We start from the raw sequence: 12,636 nt of genomic DNA, 5'->3' as shown, positions 1-12,636 counted from the left end.
TGTGGCCAGATTATGGATATTTAAACATTTACATATTCATAACAAGTAGTAAATAAGGATTAGAGCCCAACTTCAAGAATTTTTAAAAATTCCTTTCTTGGTATAAAAGTCTCCAAGCAGTACCTACCCTCTTCATGCTATAGTGCTGACCTCCAGATCTTTTGGGGCCACCTCTAGGTTTACTGATGGCCAGCATCATTCAACCCACTTACTGTGAGCCAAGGGTGTCAAGTACATGGGGGCACATCATCAAACTGCCATGAGCACACAGGAGACTCCTGCAGAGAGCAGTTCTCTGCAAACATTTTCTGCATCATAGAGGACCTGCCCACAACTGACACAGAAAAAGAGGACGGGGAAATGTTATGTGACTAAGAGAAGACAGCCCCAAAAAAGCTATTTATATAAAAAAAAATGCCAGAAAGATGCTAAAAGTGGAGGGGGTGCTAAACTTGGAGTTTTTATTTAAAACAAGCTTTCAATGACCTTTGTAGGTGCAGGCACTGTGGAGTAATTAATCCTTAAATCCTAAGTTTAGTCAAAAAAGAGTTTTGGGCACAAGAGACATTACTTACACTCAATAAAATGTGTCCTTTGTCCTGATGGCTGAAGAATTAGTCGACATCTTCTATCCTCTGATTCCCCCCTCCCCCCACTTTTGTAATCTTCTGATGAGGTGGGGGTTTCCTCTGATTCCCCCCTCCCCCCACTTTCGTAATCTTCTGATGAGGTGGGGGTTAATAGAGACAAAGGACCTGTCACATGCGCTCATCAGGAGTGTAGACTATGTCGCCCTTTCAACCCCTCCTCCATTCAAAGAAGATTCATAGCAGTTATAGTACAGCTTCTATAAATGGAGGAGGGGGGCAGACAGGGTGGCCACAGTCGACATTCCCGTTAAATGCATATGACAGGTCCCTTGGCTGTATTAACCCCTGATTCATCCAAAAGATTACAGCAATTGGGGGAGGGGGAATCAGAGGACAGAGGGTTTCAACTATTTTAGTAGCCATCAGCACAAGGCAATGGCATCCCTAGGGGGGGCCAGAGGGGGCCCTGACCCCCCCAACATTATGCTGTGCCCCACCATGTGCCCCCCCATTAAAATTTTTTCTTTTTATTTACAAAAAGGTAATGTCTTTTTGTTTGCATTCGTAGCGGATGCACCACATCTTACTCGGGCCGCCGCTGGAGTAACACAGTCTCTATTGAGAGGGAGAGCGTCCCCAGTCAGCTCCGGGTGATTCCTCCCCCCTCCCTCTGCTCGCTGACACTGCATAATGCGAGTGCTCACACAACTATGGCCGCCCGATCTGCTCCCTCCCCTGCATCCTCATTGGCAGAGAGAAAAGCGAGTTGCAGGAAGGACTCCACCAGGACTCTCAGTTACTGAAAAAACAGACTGATTTTTCCCGTCCTTAGGACAAGAGAACCAGCCAGTAAATTCCAAGAGATGCCAGACCAGCGCTGTCAATAGCAGGGGCAGGACAGCAAGAGGAGGCTGGGGAACCCCACAGTGGCAGAACACCAGGGCCCCGTGGCAAGACAACCTTTGCAACCCTGATAGTTCTCCCACTGCTTTGGACCCTTATATTTTCTTGGTATGGTGGTGACATATATCTCTTGTTTTCTGCCACCCTGGGGGGCCCAATACAGTAGGAAGGGAGCTCACTGCAGAACATGCCCCTTGTGCCGTTGTGGGATCGTAGTAAAGGGCCTCGGGATATATATATATATATATATATATATATATATATATATATATATATATATATATATATAATTGCATTTTATAGTTGCTACCTTTGTCCCTGTCCCCCCCATATGCCCCCCCTAAATATGAAAGCTGGAGACATCACTGGCACAAGGGACACATTGCATTGACTGTAATGTCCCTTGTGCTGTTTTTTTGCAATCCAATTTGACTAAATGTAGGCTTGAAAGATGTACCCTTGCATTGAGCCTTCCCTGAACTGCAAGGGTTATCTGCTTGTCCTAGAAGTCTAGAGGTACTTAACTTATACCCAACTCCAGCAGGCATTCTCGATCAGTTTGACAGATCCCATGAAGTCTCCTTCCTAAGGTGCTGCTGAATGCAGTTGCAATCCTACCTCCTTCAGGATTAATAGCCTTGCATTGGAAATGATGCAGCCAAGGGACTACCCAAAAACTGGAGCTTCGGGGACAGGAGGAGAGTGCCAGAGCTGGATGGAGTAGGGGACCCAAAAACTGGAGCTTCGGGGACAGGAGGAGAGTGCCGGAGCTGGATGGAGTAGGGGTTAAAGTAAGTAATGATCCTATTCATCTTCCCCCCTAGACCTAATGAGCATTCAACCCTGGCAATACAAGGAGGCCCCACTGCAAGGATACACTGTATAGAATCAGCTTCAAAGTTTTTTTGCCAAAGCTTAACCACTTGCTTACTGGGCACTTAAACACCCCCTCCTGCCCAGACCAGTTTTTAGCTTTCATCGCTGTCACACTTTGAATGACAATTGCGCGGTCATGCAACACTGTACTCAAATGAAATTTTTATCATTTTTTCACACAAATAGAGCTTTTTTTTGGTGGTACTTAATCACCTCTTGGGGTTTTATTTTTTGCTAAACAAACAAAAAAGACAGAAATTTTTGAAAAAAAAACATGTTTCATAGTTTGTTATAAAATTTTGCAAACAGGTAATTTTTCTCCTTCATTGATATTCGCTGATGAGGCTGCACTGATGGGCACTGATAGGCTGCACTGATGGGCATTGATGGGCACTGATGGGCCCTGATGGGCAGCACTGATAGGCACAGATAAGGCGACACTGATGGACCCTGATGGGTGGCACTGATGGGTGGCACTGATGGGTGGCACTGATGGGCACTGATAGATGGCACTGATAGATGGCACTGATGGGCACTGGTAGGTGGCACTGACGGGAACGGGTAGGTGGCATTGATAGGCAGCACTGGTGATGAGGCATTTATAGTTGGCACTGTGGGCACTGATAGTTGACACTGTGGGCATTGATGGGTGGCACTGTGGACACTGGTAGGTGGCGCTGGTGGGCACTGGTAGGCAGCACTGTTGTGCACTGGTAGGTGGCACTGGCAGGTGACACAGGTGAGCACAGATGACTCTGCAGAGCTTCTCCACGATCTGGACTGATGTTCCTCTCACAGCCGATGGTGATCGGCTTCTTTTTTTCTTCTCACGCTACCAGTGTGAGGAGAAAAAATAGCCGATTACCGGCTCTGTTTACATCACATAATCAGCTGTCATTGGCTGACAGCTGATCACATGGTAAGGGGTTGGGATTGACCCCTTACTCCGATCTGTGATCAGCTGAGTCTCATAGACTCGCTGATCACAGAGTGCGCGCGCCCTGCAGGGGGCGCACAGGCCGCTCGAGCACGGGCGGCCGTCTATTGACACCCTCCCGGCAAAGTAGGTCCGCGCTGTAGCTGTCATTCGGCTATAGCGCGGACGGGAAGAGGTTAAAGTGATACTAAAGTCTCGTTTTTGTTTTCTAAAAATAACAAGCATGTTATACTTGCCTGCTCTGTGCAGTTGGTTTTGCACACAGCAGCCCAGATCCTCCTCTTCTCGGGTCCTTTGCCGGCGCTCCTGGCTCCTTCCCCCTGCTGGGTGCCGCTTGCTGTGGGGGCACCCAAGTAGGCGAGCTCCCGACCCGCAGCTCTGTGTGTCCATTCACACAAGGAGCTGCTACTCGGCCCACCCCCTCCATCTCTTGACTGGCTCACTGGTTGTGATTGCCAATGGCTCCACTGCTGCCAAAAGCCAATCAGAGTGTGAGTCACCAGAGAGGCAAGGCACTTGTGGACAAGAGGGGGCTCAGGTAAGTATTGGGGGGTCTTGGGGGGACTGCTGCTCACAGAAGTTTTTTTACCTTCATGCATCGAATACATGAAGATAAAAAACCTTGTGCTTTTACAAACACTTTTTTTGAATAAGCTGAAATTAGAAGCTGATTGGCTGATTAGCAGAGCTGCACCAGATTTTGCACTCTCAAGTTTTAGTGAATTAACTCCCATGAATCTAAGTGATGCTACTGTCAAGCTCAGAAAAGTGTAGACTGTGTGCTTGGGGACAGTGAATAACTCATTAACCTGCACAAGCGTAATAGGAAAACATTGGTGAGAAATCCTATTCACAAACTTTACAAACTCACAGTTTTGACTTTCAATATCAGTTTTTCCAACAAGGTGGGTACCCCATATAGTAAAGCCCAACTGAACTTTCAGATTAAATCAACAAAATATGTACAGGTGCACTAAAACAAAAGGGTTGCAAAGTCTTTTGCCGCGTACACACGATCGGAATTTCGGCCAGCAAAAGACCGATGACAGATTTTCACTGGAAAATGCGACCGTGTGTATGCTCCATCTGACTTTTGCTGGCCGAATTCCAGCCAGCAAAAGATTGAGAACACGTTCTTAATTTTTCGGTCGGAAAAAGTTCCTATCTGAAAATGCGATCGTCCGTGGCAATCCTGACGCGCAAAATTCCTACACATGCTTGGAAACAATTTGACGCATGCTCGGAAGCATTGAACTTTTTTTTTTTGGCTCGTCGTAGTGTTGTACGTCACCTCGTTCTTGACGGTCGAAAGTTCAGTGAACTTTTGTGTGTCCGTGTGTATGCAAGGCAAGCTTGAGTGGAATCCCGTCGGAAAAGCCGTCATATCTTTTTCCGACGAGAAGTCCGATCGTGTGTATGCGGCATTATAGTTTGTTTTGTTTAGAAAGCAGTCATCCCCTGAGTAGAAAAGCCTGTCCTCTGTCAGCATTTTGTAGGACTCTTGAGAGAGACAGATTTTTTTTTTTTTTTATCTCTGCTGAGTTAGAATTAGATCTCTCTAATAAGCAGGGGGCAGGAGCTTTGCTGATTGCAGATCTATAGTTCTGACTCGGCATGCTGTTTCGGACCTTTGCATAGAGATCACATAACACACAGAATAGAAAAATGTCAGTGATTATTTCACGGTGCCAACATCCTATTGTGTGAATAGAGAAAAAGGGGTTCCCCTTGGGGTTTGGACTTTAACAGCACTCAGATAAATGTAACAACTTAATGTAGTAGAAAAAGTTTGCATATATTTTATTATAAATACATAGTTAAAACATATATAATGGAGTATACATAACAGCTGCTACTACTGGTGATTAGGGATGAGCTTCGTGTTCGAGTCGAACCCATGTTCGACTCGAACATCGGCTGTTCGATCGTTCGTCGAATTGCGAACGTTATGGGCCGTTCGCGCTAAATTCGTGTGGCGCGTCACGGCCCATAATTCACTGCGGCATCGCAGTGCATTGCTGGCTGATGATTGGCCAAGCATGCACTATGACCCGCATGCTTGGCCAATCACAGCGCTGTCAGTAGAGAGAGCTGTAATTGGCCAAAGCCAGGGTGGCTTTGGCCAATTATGGCTCAGGGGATTTAGTACACACCCCACACTATATAAGGCCGCCTGCACGGCGGCCCTGTGTAGTGTGTGTTCCGGTGTGCTGAGAGATAGAGAGAGAGAGAGACAGTGTCATTTGATTTGAGTTAGATAGATTAGGCAGAACAGTCAGTCAGTTAGCTGCACTTACAGTGTATTGTGTATATATATGCATCCCAGGTGTTGCATATATATATACACTGTATTCAGTTTAGCTAGATCCGTTCCTGTTATCTTCTATCTAGACTATTTACATTTAATGCAGTGCGTCCTGCTCACAGTGTTCAGCTAGATCCGTTCCTGCTATTTACATTTAGTGCAGTGCGTCCTGCTCACAGTGTTCAGCTAGATCCGTTCCTGTTATCTACATTTAGTGCAGTGCGTCCTGCTCACAGTGTTCAGCTAGATCCGTTCCTGTTATCTTCTAGACTATTTACATTTAGTGCAGTGCGTCCTGCTCACAGTGTTCAGCTAGATCCGTTCCTGCTATTTACATTTAGTGCAGTGCGTCCTGCTCACAGTGTTCAGCTAGATCCGTTCCTGTTAAATTCCTACTGACCGGCAGGCTTGTCTGGTTACAGTATATAAAGCTACCTGAAGAAAATTACAGGTGTTCTATTTGATCCTATTAGTACCACGGTCAGGCAGCTAGACTATTTACATTTAGTACAGTGCGTCCTGCTCACAGTGTTCAGCTAGATCCGTTCCTGTTATCTTCCTACTGACAGGCAGGCTTGTCTGGTTACAGTATATAAAGCTACCTGAAAAAAATTACAGGTGTTCTATTTGATCCTATTAGTACCACGGTCAGGCAGCTAGACTATTTACATTTAGTACAGTGCGTCCTGCTCACAGTGTACAGCTAGATCCGTTCCTGTTATCTTCCTACTGACAGGCAGGCTTGTCTGGTTACAGTATATAAAGCTACCTGAAGAAAATTACAGGTGTTCTATTTGATCCTATTAGTACCACGGTCAGGCAGCTAGACTATTTACATTTAGTACAGTGCGTCCTGCTCACAGTGTACAGCTAGATCCGTTCCTGTTATCTTCCTACTGACAGGCAGGCTTGTCTGGTTACAGTATATAAAGCTACCTGAAGAAAATTACAGGTGTTCTATTTGATCCTATTAGTACCACGGTCAGGCAGCTAGACTATTTACATTTAGTACAGTGCGTCCTGCTCACAGTGTACAGCTAGATCCGTTCCTGTTATCTTCCTACTGACAGGCAGGCTTGTCTGGTTACAGTATATAAAGCTACCTGAAGAAAATTACAGGTGTTCTATTTGATCCTATTAGTACCACGGTCAGGCAGCTAGACTATTTACATTTAGTACAGTGCGTCCTGCTCACAGTGTTCAGCTAGATCCGTTCCTGTTATCTTCCTACTGACAGGCAGGCTTGTCTGGTTACAGTATATAAAGCTACTTGAAGAAAATTACAGGTGTTCTATCCCAGCTTAGTGCAGCTACAGGCCATTAGTATGTCTGGAAGGCCAAGAAGGAGAGGCAGACAGTCACAAGCCAATAAGAGAGGGCAAGCAGGCTCTGTGTCTAGTGCTGGTCGTGGAGACGGTGCATCCTCATCAGCACGTGGCCATGGGACACGCTTGGCCTTTTTTTCGGCAGCTGGCCATGTTGAGCCGCAACATGCGGAAGACTTGGTCGAGTGGATGACCAAGCCGTCCTCATCCTCCTCATCCTCTCTCACCCATGCCCAGGGTGCTTTGTCTGGCAAAGCAGCGGCCTCTTCCCTCAGCTCAATGTCATCAGTGACTCCTTCCCTAGCTCCACCATGTCCTCATGAGGATTCCCTCGAACTGTTTGACCACAGTGTTGGGTACATGCTCCAGGAGGATGCCCAGCGTTTGGAAGGCTCTGATGACGATACTGAGCTCGATGAAGGCAGTAACATGAGCGCGGACAGAGGGGGTGCCCAAGAAGGACAGCAATCTGGCAGTCATGCTCCCCCTGCTGCAGCATACTGCCAGGTTTGCTCCAGTGATGAGGAGGGAGGGGATGATGAGGTCACTGACTCAACGTGGGTGCCTGATAGGAGAGAGGAGGAGGAGGAGGAGGAGGAGGAGGAGGCGGCAGCACATCACCAACGAGGCAGGATGCCCTCCAGGGGCCAGCCTAAGGGCAGCACATTGACTGCATCACACCCCAAAGCTCCACATGTGCAGGGCGCTGCAGTCTCTGCGCGTTATTCAAAAAGTTCTTTGGTGTGGGCCTTTTTTGAGACGAGTGCATCAGATCGCACCACTGCTATTTGCAACATATGTCTCAAGCGTATCTCGCGTGGCCAAAATATCTCCCGCTTGGGTACCACATGCTTGACCAGACATATGTTGACCTGCCATGCAGTTCGTTGGCAAGCGTATCTAAAAGACCCACACCAAAGAACAAAGAGGATCTCTCCTTGCTCCTCATCAGCTGAGATTTCCAACCCCACTAGACCTTCAGTCCTCTCTGAGACCTGCAGTGAGAGGAATGAAGGTGTAGAATTAGGTGTGTCACAGCCAAGTACTTGTGGGCAATCTGCTTTTGGTACACCGACGTCAGATTGTACCAGGCAAATTTCCCTGCCCCAGCTGCTGCACCGCCGAAAGAAGTTTGCTCCCAGCCATCCACATGCCCAGCGGTTGAATGCTAGCTTGGCAAAATTGCTAGCACTTCAACTGCTGCCTTTTCAGTTGGTAGACTCTGCCCCCTTCCGTGAGTTTGTGGAATGTGCGGTTCCTCAGTGGCAGGTACCCAAACGCCACTTTTTCTCACGGAAGGCGATTCCGGCTCTCTACCGGCATGTGGAAGGCAATGTCCATGCCTCGCTGGACAGGGCGGTCAGCGGTAAGGTGCATATTACCGCTGACTCATGGTCCAGCAGGCATGGACAGGGACGTTACCTAAGTTTCACGGCGCATTGGGTGACTCTGCTGGCAGCTGGGAAGGATGCAGGACAAGGTGCAGTAGTGTTGGAGGTTGTTCCGCCACCACGCCTCCAAAATGCTGATTGTGACACACCTCTCTCCTCCACCCCCTCCTCTTCTTCTTCCTCCATGGCCTCTTCCTCGGAACCAGCGGTGCTCCGTAGGCGTTCAAGGGGCTACGCAAGTACGCAGGCCAAAAGATGCCATGCGGTGCTTGAGCTGGTGTGCTTGGGGGACAGGAGCCACACTGGGGCAGAGGTTCTGTCAGCTCTGCAGGGGCAGGTTCAGAGGTGGTTGACGCCACGCCAACTTAAGGCAGGAATGGTGGTTTGCGACAATGGCACCAACCTCCTCTCTGCCCTCCGACAGGGACAAATGACCCATGTGCCCTGTTTGGCTCACGTCCTTAACTTGGTGGTGCAGCGGTTCTTGGGCAGGTACCCGGGCTTACAGGATGTCCTGAGGCAGGCCAGGAAAGTCTGTGTGCATTTCCGCCGGTCATATAATGCCAGTGCTCGGCTGACGGACCTCCAAAAGGAGTTTAACCTGCCCAAGAACCGCCTAATCTGTGACATGCCCACCAGGTGGAACTCAACGTTGGCCATGCTGCAGCGGCTGCACACGCAGCAGAGGGCCATCAATGAGTACCTGTGCGACTATGGCACCAGGACAGGGTCAGGGGAGCTTGGTTTTTTTTCCCCATGCCAGTGGGCCATGATCAGGGATGCATGCACTGTCCTGTCACCATTCGAGGAGGCCACGAGGATGGTGAGCAGTGACAGTGCATGCATCAGTGACACTGTCCCCCTTGTCCACCTGTTGGAGCACACGCTGCGTGGAATAATGGACAGGGCACTTGAGGCAGAACAGAGGCAGGAAGAGGAGGACTTCCTTAGCTCTCAAGGCCCCCTTTATCCAGACAGTGTTCCTGCGTGCCCGCCGATCACACAGGAAGAGGACGAGGAGGAAGAGGAGGAGGAGGAAGATTGTGTCAGTATGGAGGTGGAGCCTGGCACTCAGCATCAGCAGCAGTCTTTAAGGGATCAGTCCCAAGAAACACATGGACTTGTACGTGGCTGGGAGGAGGTGGCTGCGGACCATGTCGTTCTTAGTGACCCAGAGGACTCCGGACCGAATGCCTCAGCAAACCTACGCTGCATGGCCTCCCTGATCCTGCAAAGCCTGCGTAAGGATCCTCGTATTCGTGGTATCAAGGAGAAGGACCAATACTGGCTGGCAACCCTCCTTGATCCACGTTACAAGGGTAAGGTTGCGGACCTTATCTTGCCATCGCAGAGGGAGCAGAGGATGAAACATCTTCGGGAGGCCTTGCAGAAAGGTCTGTGCAACGCGTTCCCAGAGACTGGGAGGTTACAAACTCCTGTTTCTGGACAACGTGTTGCTGAGGCTTCGGTCAGTCAAAGAAGGAGCGGTGGAGAAGGTGGCCGTCTGACCGATGCGTTCAGACAATTTTTTGGTCCGCAGCCCCAAGGTATGATCGGTTCCAGCAACCATCGCCAGCGTCTGTTTTACATGGTGCAGGAATACCTAGGGGCAAGATCAGACTTGGACACCTTTCCCACCGAAAATCCTCTGGGTTACTGGGTCTTGAGGATGGATCACTGGCCAGAGCTTGCACAGTATGCAATTGAGCTACTGGCCTGTCCTGCATCCAGCGTTCTTTCGGAACGCACATTCAGTGCTGCTGGAGGCGTGGTAACCGATCACAGGGTGCGTCTGTCCACCGACTCGGTCGATCGGCTGACCTTCATAAAAATGAATGAGTCTTGGATCACCACCAGCTACCAAGCACCTGATGCTGATGTAACCGAATAATTTTTTTTGAAATCTCAGATCCCTTCAAAGACTGCCTATGCTGATGCTGAGTGACTATCCCTGAGTAATTATCCTCTTCCTCCTCAATCATCACGCTGATAGCTTGTAAGAACATTTTTGGTTCTGGGCGCCACCACCAGTGCCTAAGGCACAATTTTTCAGCCCCTGTTTAACAGGGGCGTGTAATTACAATTTTTGATGTAATACTTTGCAGCAGGGCTCGTTCCTGCATTCCAACTAGAGTGTCTGTGAGGGGTTGCAGTGTTGTGGCACCAGCACCAGTGCCTAGGGCCCAATTTTTCTGCCCCTGTCTAACAGGGGCGTGTAATTACAATTTTTGATGCAATACTTTGCAGCAGGGCTCGTTCCTGCGTTCCAACTAGAGTGTCTGTGAGGGGTTGCAGTGTTGTGGCACCAGCACCAGTGCCTAAGGCCCAATTTTTCTGCCCCTGTCTAACAGGGGCGTGTAATTACAATTTTTGAAGCAATAATTTGCAGCAGGGCTCGTTCCTGCGTTCCAACTAGAGTGTCTGTGAGGGGTTGCAGTGTTGTGGCACCAGCACCAGTGCCTAAGGCCTAATTTTTCAGCTCCTGTTCAACAGGGGCATGTAATTACAATTCTTGATCTAATATTTCACAGCAGGGCCCTGTGAGGGCTTACAGTGTTGTGGCCACAGCAACACCTAAGGCCCAAATTTCTGCTGAGTATATAGGGCAGGACCCTACTTTCAAACATCTAACTTACAAACGACTCCTACTTGTAAACGGAAGGAGACAACAGGAAGTGAGATGAAATCTACCCCTAGGAAGGGAAATTCTCTCCTGTAAGAGTTAATATGGGAAAACAAGTTCTCCTTTCCACTGATGCTTTCCAATCCTTGTTCCACAAAAAAACCCAAATTTTCAAAAAACATTTTTCATTGGGACAAAAAAGTGAGGTGAAATCTTCTGAAGAGGAGGAAAGACAGCAAAACAAATGTCACAGGGGTGATAACCCTTCCCTATGTTTTCCAAAAAGCTTAGAAAAGATTTTTTGGCTGGAGCTAAACACGTTAAAAATGTTCAAAATTACAAACAGATTCTACTTAACAACAAACCTACAGTCCCTGTCTTGTTTGCACCGCCTGTATACTGCTGTTCAGAGTATATAGGGCCTGGTGGCCCCACACCTTTCCTTATTTTAATTTGGGTGCGGGGTTCCCCTTAATATCCATACAAGACCCAAAGGGCCTGGTAATGGACTGGGGGGTACCCATGCCGTTTGTCTCACTGATTTTCATCCATATTGCCATGACCCGACATGACATTAAACCCGCAAGCAGTTTTAAATGAGATTTTTTCCTTTAAAAATGACATTTGGTGCAGGGACTGTTCTAAACATGGGAAACACGCGTCACTTTACAGGCATACTATAGACACCCCCCAGGTACGATATTTAAAGGAATATTTCACTTTTTTTTTTTTTACTTTAAGCATCATTAAAATCACTGCTCCCGAAAAAACGGCCGTTTTTAAAAGTTTTTTTTGCATTGATACATGTCCCCTGGGGTAGGACCCGGGTCCCCAAACCCTTTTTAGGACAATACCATGCAAATTAGCCTTTAAAATGAGCACTTTTGATTTCGAACGTTCGAGTCCCATAGACGTCAATGGGGTTCTAACGTTCGTGCGAACTTTCGGTCCGTTCGCGGGTTCTGGTGCGAACCGAACCGGGGGGTGTTCGGCTCATCCCTACTGGTGATACAGTAGTTACAAATAGATGGTATGTAGAAATTATCCTTCACCCAACGTGTTTCGGAGTCTATTTGTAACTATTGTATCACCAATAGTGGCTGTTATGTATACTCCATTATATATGTTTAACTATATATTTACAATAAAATATATGCATACTTTTTTTACTACATTAAGTTGTTAAATTTATCTGAGTGCCGTTAATGTCCACAAACCCCAAGGGGAACTCCTTTTTTCCTATTCACATAACACACAGAGAGCCACATGCTGGCAGGAGACTTACTGTTCTACTCATGCTGTGGCTGTTTTTTAAGGAAAACAAGCTGTAAGACATTGAGCACTTTTTGAGCATATTTTGCTGATATAGTCCCTGTTCACATTGATGCGGATTGGATGTGATCAGAAAGCCCGAGATTCAAATGTCATCTGAAAATACATTGTTTCCTATGAAGGACGTTCACATCCATGCAGTGCGATTTTGGTCCCGGTAAAAAACAGGTCCTGTGCGAGTTTGGAGCGATGCGTTCCAAACTCGCACAGCATAGAATCATTGGCATTCTGAGATAACTGTTCACATAGGATGTGATTCATAGACAGTTTTGCATAGAAGTGGCTAGAAAACAGATTTGCATAGAAGTGAATAGAAGGCAGTTTTGTAGAGAAGAGCATTTGAATGCAGATTGA

At 47.7% G+C, this 12,636-nt stretch overlaps 1 protein-coding gene across 13 annotated transcripts in view; it reads right to left on the bottom strand.

The window, feature by feature from the left end:
- Nucleotides 1–12,636, bottom strand: part of PTPRT (protein tyrosine phosphatase receptor type T) — a 645,628-nt gene that overhangs the window by 65,575 nt on the left and 567,417 nt on the right. The window lies entirely within an intron of this gene.

Source organism: Aquarana catesbeiana, linkage group LG12 (assembly GCF_042186555.1).
Source record: "Aquarana catesbeiana isolate 2022-GZ linkage group LG12, ASM4218655v1, whole genome shotgun sequence".
Classification (NCBI taxonomy): domain Eukaryota; kingdom Metazoa; phylum Chordata; class Amphibia; order Anura; family Ranidae; genus Aquarana; species Aquarana catesbeiana.
This window is presented reverse-complemented; position numbering and strand designations above follow the sequence as displayed.